The sequence below is a fragment of the Talpa europaea genome, assembly GCF_964194135.1.
Source record: "Talpa europaea genome assembly, chromosome: 4".
Classification (NCBI taxonomy): Eukaryota; Metazoa; Chordata; class Mammalia; order Eulipotyphla; family Talpidae; genus Talpa; species Talpa europaea.
In genome coordinates, this window is record NC_140070.1 from 116,657,560 (window position 1) to 116,665,806 (window position 8,247).

Sequence of the window (8,247 nt, forward strand, 5' to 3'; positions counted from 1 at the left end):
AGGCACCGTTGCAGGAACTGATAGTACCGTACTGATGAAAATAAAACAGGAAACATCCTTATCCTCACAGTGTTTACATTCTATAGGGAAAAGAGGTAGTAAATCACAGAATTCAAACCCAGACAACATGATTCCAGACTCCTGGCAGTTCTCTCTCATCTCTGGGCCTTAGCTCTGGTTGCTTCCAGAGTAAATGCATGTGATAGACTAGATGATTTCTACAGTTTCTTCTGGTCGGTAGAGGTGCTGGGGCCAGTCTGACCACTGGTGAGAGAAACTGTGTCAACAGGCCCACCTCTGATACCTCCCTTCCTCATCCCTACAAGCCTGTGAAAGTGGCCTGCCCTGCGAGACCTCAAGGAGCTGTAGCAACCATTTCTTCCCGTCGTATTGCCCCAACCCATCTCTTCCCCTCCAGCTTCCCAGTACCTGGACTCTAGTCCCCTAGAGTGTTTAAAAAAAAAAAAATTGTTTTGTGAATCCTTTAAGTCCCTATGCTGGGCACTTGAGACCAAATGCTGACACAGTGTTTACAACCCAAAAGGAGACTTTAAGTACTCCCTGCATCTGATTTTCTCCATTCCTCTCCTCTGTGACTGTCTGGCTCCATGTGCCCACGATGTTGAGAGCAGCCAGGACCTCCTCACTGGGGTGGCTGCTGGGCCAGTTCTGTTCAAGTGCATAGTTTTCTGTCCAAGTTTTCTATCTGTGGTCACCTGTTCTCACCCTGAGTGTATTAACATCTAAGGTCTAATAGATAAGTGTGGGCCCAGGAGCTGGTGCCAAAATAGTCTCTGGGCCTTGGGTCTCCTGCAGACCAGGCACAGGAGTATCCAGCAAAGTCCACCAAGCTGCCTCTCAGAGGCATGGTCCAGAGCCTTGATGGACTCAACAGCAGGGTTTGGCCTAGAGCAGCTGTGGTGGTTATTTCCTTTCGGAACCCAGCAGCTAGTTAAGATTGGCTGCATGCCCTGTGGTATATCGCCTGGCATTCATATTTTAAAAAGCAAATCAGGGCTTCCCTGGTGGTGCAAGGGGTGAAGATGCAGCCCGTGAAGCTATCCGCAGCCACTGCAGCACGAGTTCGATCCCTGGCCAGGAGCTACCCACATGGCGCAGCAGACTTCTCCTGTCTCACCCGCTGCTCCCCTTGTTAGGGGGAAAAGATGTCCTGAGCTAATTCCATGCAGGCTTTGTGGACTCCACCCCCACTCCAGACCAAAGCCATCAAGACATTGGGAAAGACAAATCCCGTCACCACCAAAGGGAAGGTGGCTGGGACCTGAGGGTGGAGTTAAGCAGCCAGGGGTGGTATAAAAACCAAACACGTGGGCCTTGGGGGTCTCTCGCTCTCTCACTCGTCTCCTGGCTTCACGGCTCCTGGCTCGCGGCCAGCTCTCAGAGCGCCATTTGGGATTCCAGATCCGCGGATCGGGTAGGACGCATTTAAAACTTTGTCTCCCACTTTTCTCCCTGAGTTGTACATTTCCTCATTTGCCCTTCCCTTGTAAATAAACCTTTTATTAACCTTTCGCGTGTGCCTGCAGTAGAGCATTGATAAGTCCTTGTAAGCGCGCGGGTGAGGACCCAAAGCCAGGCAACCCATTTTGTATCGGGGCTGCCCTGTAACACCCTCAGCAGTGTATTTCAGTTAATCTGCCTGTTCTGTTCCCCACTCTGTCTCTGGTGAATCCGCTCACACACACCCCACACCTCTGGCCTGCACCCCAGTTCTTGAATGCATCAATAAATAAATCTTTTTTAAAAAAAAATAGCAAAACAATGGTGAAGAGAAGTGATACCCTGGGAAGATAAATGCCATCACCCATCCCGAGGTCAATTAGTTTCTGCCCTTCAATTGCTCCACCCCAGCCGAGCCAGGCCGCTCTCACAGAGACACCACCCCTCCTTTGGTTTTAAAATTTATCCTTGGCCAGGATTGAAGTCATTCAGAAATGGGCACTTGAGGAAAGTTACTGTGACATTGTCTATTCCACAATAGTCCATACAATAAATCCTGTTCCAAATTTGGTTGGAAAATTCTTCGCTTTTCAATGAGGATTGTGGAACACATTGACTCTATCTGCTTGTTTTGACTGATAGGAAGCTCAGGCACTCTCAGTATGTTTATCTCAGTTAATTCCCCTTATTTTTCTTAAGGTATTTGACTATTTTGAATGTATTTAATATTTGCCATAAATGTTGTTTGGATAAAGGGCATAGACTGAGTATAATAAAAACCTTATTCTGGTTTGATGAATAATTCACAGCCCCTGGAGCTATTGGAAGGTACAACTCTCTGTGGTGTGGGCGTACCTGTGTGCATGCTTGTGGAGAGGGTGTTGGCTGCCCTGTATTAAGCTGTTCAAACAGCAATCCACCTCCCATGCCCTGGGGTTATACTCCCAGGGGTACAGCAACCATTTGGGAGTGTGATTTACTGCTCCACACCCCTTCTTCAAGGCAAAGGTTGAAAGAAAACTGCTCCCTGTGTGAACCCAACTGGAATGCTCAGCAGAATTCAAGATGTTTAGTTTGTGGCAAATTATTGATATTAGGTGTGACATCATCATCTCAAAGCCTGGAGGCCCAGAGTCAGCACTTGTAAAGTGTTTTCGGGGAACAATAAAATGAATACTTTGGAGAGTAAAAGTAGGCACAATTATAATAAACCCAAAGCAGGCTGACTAGGGCTGTGATGGGCACACCTTCTTCACTGCTTCTCCTAGGACCTTTGGGGTCTGAACAGGACCCTGTGTATGTAAGGGCTGGGCCCTGACCCTGCCAGGTACACACAGACCTGTGACTGCTGGCACCAGTGCTGGCTGTGGGAGGCTAGGGCTTGGCTTGTCTGAGGACTAGAGTGGAGGGGGTGCTCTGAAGTAAGGATTGCATGTGAACAGGTGGGAGACCTATGCCAAGAAGCAGGTCCCAGGGCATGGAGCCATCTGAGTTACCCTGCAGCCCTGGGCCCCTGTCTGTCCATAGCACAGTATGTTCACCTTATGGGTGGGCCCAGGGCCTTTGGTGGTGATGAGCAGCTGCTAGTGGTAAAGAAGGGTGACTCTCCAGCCAGCCCACACCCCACTTTTCTGGTGTCTGTTTGGAGAAAGAGGGTAACTACATGTGACTGCACTTGGGTAGTCAAGTCAGGGCTGGCCTAGAACTGTTCAAAGAGAGAAACTGCCAGGAGGACTCCCATCTCCTCAAATGCATCTGTGCAAAGGGGTGGGTAGGAGAGTGAGAGGGGGTCATGGCATGAAAAGGAACCAGCTCTATGAGTCAAAACAACCTGTGTTGGGCCTCCCTGGTGGCGCAGGGGTTAAAGACAGTGCTCTCAAGCTATCATCAATCACTGCAGCACGAGTTTGATTCTCTGGCAGGCCAGGGAGGTGACCCACATGGCACAGCAGGCCTCTCCTGTCTCTTCCGCTGCTCCCCTCAGCAGTGTATTTCAGTAGATCTGCCTGTTCTGCTCCCCGCTCTTTCTGGTGAATCCGCTCACCCCTCACCCCCCCACCTCTGGCTTACACCCCAGTTCTTGCATGCATAAATAAATCTTTAAAAAAACAACAACAAACTTGTGTCCAAGTTGCAGCTCTGCCCCTTGACAGCTCTGTGCCTGTAGACAAGTCAGCCTCACTCTCAATTCTCAGTGTCCTCATCTCTTAGGTGGGGATGATAACTATTCTCACCTCTGGGAATGTGAGGGAGCTTAAGTGGGCCGAGTACCTGAGAGTACCCTGTGCAGTACCTGGCCCAGCAATTGCCCTTGTCCTTTGCTTTCCTCCCCAGATGACATCCCCCTTCTCTTCTTTATGTTCTCCATTTCTTGTGGGAACTCTTCAAGGTAAAATCAAGTTGACTTACTGGGAGGACAGAATAGCCAAGCCCACCTTGAGGGCATCAGGCTCACTGATTCACACCCCCAAATTCCCCTCATCAGCAGTCAGAGCACCAGCACAGCTGATTGGGAAAACCACCCTGAGGGCTGTCCTCCAGCCTTGGGTGAGAATCAGGTGGTCTTGTCCCAGAAGGCTGGGAGAAGCTGCTGTCCCCACCTACCCCCACTCGAGTCAAGGGTCATCTGCAGCACTAGGCATCTGTGCCAGTGTTTTGGGGCCTGTCTTAGGCAAGCTGACACTGGAGCTGCAGCTGCAGAACAAGGCAGCAGACTGGCTGAGGCCTCCACCAGGGCAGGGTCAGGAGCAGGCCTACCCTGACCCCCGCCACAATACATTTGCACATCCCTGTAGAGAAGGCTGAGCCTTGGTATGTGTGCATGTGTGCACATATGCATATGTATGTTTATATGATGTACAACGGACCCTTTGTGAGTCCAACAGAAGCCCTTCTGCTCTCCAGGTGAGGAAATGTGCTCCCCCAACATCTTAGACCCTCTATGCCATCAACATTTTGTATATGCTGTTCCCCTGTGGAATAGTTGAATCCACACCATTTTCCTTTGGTGGAAAACCACTGGTCCTTTAAGATCTACCTCAGGTCATCTGACCTAAGAAGTCCTTTCTGAATCCCAGGAACAGTCAGTACCTCTACCCTTTGTTTCCAGTTAGGACAAAGGATGGCCCACATTCCATAGTCATTTAAATGGCATCTGTTTCCCTCCCCCTCTTCTCTCTGCAAACTGTGTATCTGTCACAACCTGATGCATTTACTGAGTGAATAAAAGAGGAGTGAGAATAAATGAATGAGTCAACGAGTGACTGTGTAAGTTTGGGTAAGTGCTCAGGGCGGTGATTTTTACCTCCTCACCCTGAGTCCTCCCCCTCTGCTCTCAGGTAGACCGTTCAGCTCTCAGGTACCCATTGCCAGGTCCATGGCCAGAGTAACTGGGGACCTCATGTTCAGCCACCACTTCCTCTTGGAGGACTCCTTCACCCCCTTGTCGTTGGCCTGGCTTTTGTCAGCACTGTTAGGTGCTGGGTAAATTGGCTCTTAGAGAGGCAGGTGTGTGAGCCATGGGGCAGCTGAGGGCGCGGTGACGGTAGGGAGGATGTGAGGTGGGCAAAAGTAAGGCCACTGGGTCTGATTCAGGGTTCTTTAGGTGGCTTCTGCTTAGCAAGTCGAAGATCCACAGCATCAAGCCTTGTTTGTTGTGGTTCAGCAGAGATGTGTGGGCAAGTTATATTCCCTTAACATAGTTTCTGCGCCTGCACCATCCTGGCTGAGCCCTAGGCATAACCTTCGCTAATGCTGCTCTTGTAACCAAGGAAAAATATTAGATTATTCTCAGACTCTAGAGCACAAATAGAAAAACAAAACACTTGTGTAAGTTTCTCTTTAAGGTTTGTATTCACAGATGCAATTCATCTATCACAGCCAGTGTAAACAGAAGCAACTAACTTTGAACAAACACAGATGAGGGAGGCTGCCCTGAGGTGAAGGGGCCACTTTACACTTCTTCTTGTACAAACCGCCCTGTAACCAGCCAATGAACTTCAGCCAAGTTCACATTTCTTTGCCCTAGTCCACTCCTTAGCCAGTAAGATTTAACTCCTTTGTTCTCAACCCTGGTCCCCAAAACCTACATAAACTCATTCTCTTCTTTAACCAGGGAGGCAGATTTGAGTTTACCTCCAACCTCCTTGCCATTCGATTTGCAGTAAAACTTCTTTCTTTTCTCAAAACCTGGTGTCATGGTATATTGGCCTTTATGCACATCTGGGAGTGATCCCACTACTGATTAACACTCTCTTTTCTGTATAGCTTATTTTGGGAGTGGGTTGCTCTCTGCAGAGCACTATCATTATGCCTACCTTGTCTCCATGTTCCAATACACTTGAGTATTAGAAACCTCCCAACAGTTCAACCATTCACTTCCTAAATAAGGACTGTTGGGGTCCAACCTCAGGTGTTTTCCAGGTGTATTATGAAATTGGCCCTGCATAGGGGAAGCAAGAAGAGACATAAAAAAAGGCAAATCAGGGCCTCCCTGATGGTGCAGGGGTTAAGTCATAGTGCTATCAAGCGATCACCAGCCACTGCAGCACGAGTTCGATCCCTGGCCAGGGAGCTGACTCACATGGTGCAGTAGACCTCTTCTGTTTTGCCTGCTGCTCTCTCAGCAGTGTATTTCAGTAGCTCTGCCTGTTCTGCACCCCACTCTATCTCTGGTGAATCCTCTCACCTCCTGCAACTGTGGCCTACACCCCAGCTCTTGTATGCTTAAATAAAATAAAGGTAAATCTTTAAAAAAATAATAGGACCAGGCCTCCCTGGTGGCACAAGGAGTTAAGATACAACCTATGAAGCTGTCCACAGCCACTGCGTCATGAGTTCTATCCCCGGCCAGACAGCTACCCACATGGTGCAGCAGACCTCTCCTGACTCGCCCACTGCTCCCCTCAGCAGTGTATTTCAGTCAATCTGCCTGTTCTGTTCCCCACTCTGTCTCTGGTGAATCATCTCACTACTCCCCCCACCAAACTTCTGGCCTATACTCCAGTTCTTGTATGCATAAATAAATAAATCTTTAAAAAATAATAATAAAATAATAAAAAAGGCAAATCATTTCCATATTGGTAGGTAGCATTTTTTTTTTTAAGATTTATTTATTTATTTATACAAGCTCTGGGTATAGTCAGAGGCGCAGGAGGGTGAGAGAATTCATCAGAGCCTGAGCGGGGAGCAGAGCAGGCAGAAGGACCGAAGCACACTGCTGAGGGGAGCAGCGGGTGGCAGGAGAGGTCTGCGCACCATGTGGGACACTCCTCCGGTGGCCAGGGAGCAGCCGGGGATCGAACTGGTGCTGCAGAGGCTGCGGGCAGCTTCACAACCCAGCGCTCAACCGCTGCGCCACCGGGGAGGCCCTGGTAGGTAACATTTTTATTCCCAAGGGAACTTAGTTAAGAGGCTATGTCTTATGTGGCCACATGATGACTAGTTTTCTTCATCTGCCTGCCAAATCTTAAAAACTGTATACAGAGGCTTTTAATATGGGACTTAGTTGTAGATATAGCTCAGATAGTCACAACAATGCGTTTTATCTCAAGGATATGTCTTTGTGCAACTTCTGGGACCTGGAAAGGCAAATAAAACACATATTTGGGAGGGGGATGGGTGAGGAGCATCTAATTGTCCAGGTCTAGTTCAAGGGTCAACATAACAGTCACTTTCTCCTGATTGCCTTTTCCAACAAGGATGGAAACTTCATGGGCAAGGAGGCAGGTTCTGGGCACAGCACTGCCATGGGTGGGGAGACAGACACAGGGAAAGCTGCCACCCTCTGACCTCTCCCTCTCTTTTCAGTACATTAAGTGTGCCCAGGAGATCTGCTGGCTCAGATGCAGCTCTTCCTGATGTTGGCCAACAGGACCTTTGGCTCCTCAGGACATTTCCTTTCCTTTTGCCAGAGAGGAGCCAGGAGCTCGGACAGGAAGTGTATTTGGGAAGCACTCTGCAGGTACAGTAATCTGTATCATGCCCCTCTGAGATTCCCCTGCCCAGGTCCTAGAGAAGAGGGCCTGTTGTCAGCTGTGGTTCTGGAGACCTATACCCCACAAAGTCCTTTCTTGCAAAGTTGGAGAAAAGGAAGAACAGGGGTTCACCCAGCTCATCTGCTCAGGAGTTCCCCTACCATAAGCTCTGCAGAGCAACACTGAAAAGTAGAGTTATTAAGGATTCTACAAGTGTAGCTTAGCTTTAGTAGCTCAGATTTTAGGTTAGGATAGTTACACTTCGGTATTGAATTTTGAAAGTATTTTACAAAGCTGGTGAAGGTTCAGCAGTGAATCATTTCTCAAGATTAATTTGAGGAGTTAAGGGTCTCCCTGGTGGCACAGTGGTTGAGCGCTACACTACGAAGGTGTCCACAGCCTCCGCAGCGCCGGTTCGATTCCCTGCCGACCAGGGAGAACCCCACATGGCGCAACAGACCTCTCCTGCTTCCCTCGCTGCTCCCCTCAGCAGTGTCTTTGGTCCTTCTGCCTGTTCTGCTCCCTGCTCTGGCTCTGGTGAATTCCTCACCCTCTGGTGCTTCTGACCTGTACCCCAGTTCTTGTACAAAATAAATAAAATATTTTTAAAAAATTTTGAGGAGTCAAGCCTAACAAAGTAGCGGCTAAGTAGGTTCTGAAAAGGTGTTGGAGCAAAACTGTATATAAAACAATGCATGCAAATAACTACTCATGTTGGTGCCTGTTAAGTCAAAAACCCAGCAGCTTATTTTCTGCCCTCTTCTTCCCTCTCCTGGCTAGAAGAAAGAAATGCAGTTCCCTGCAGATCTAG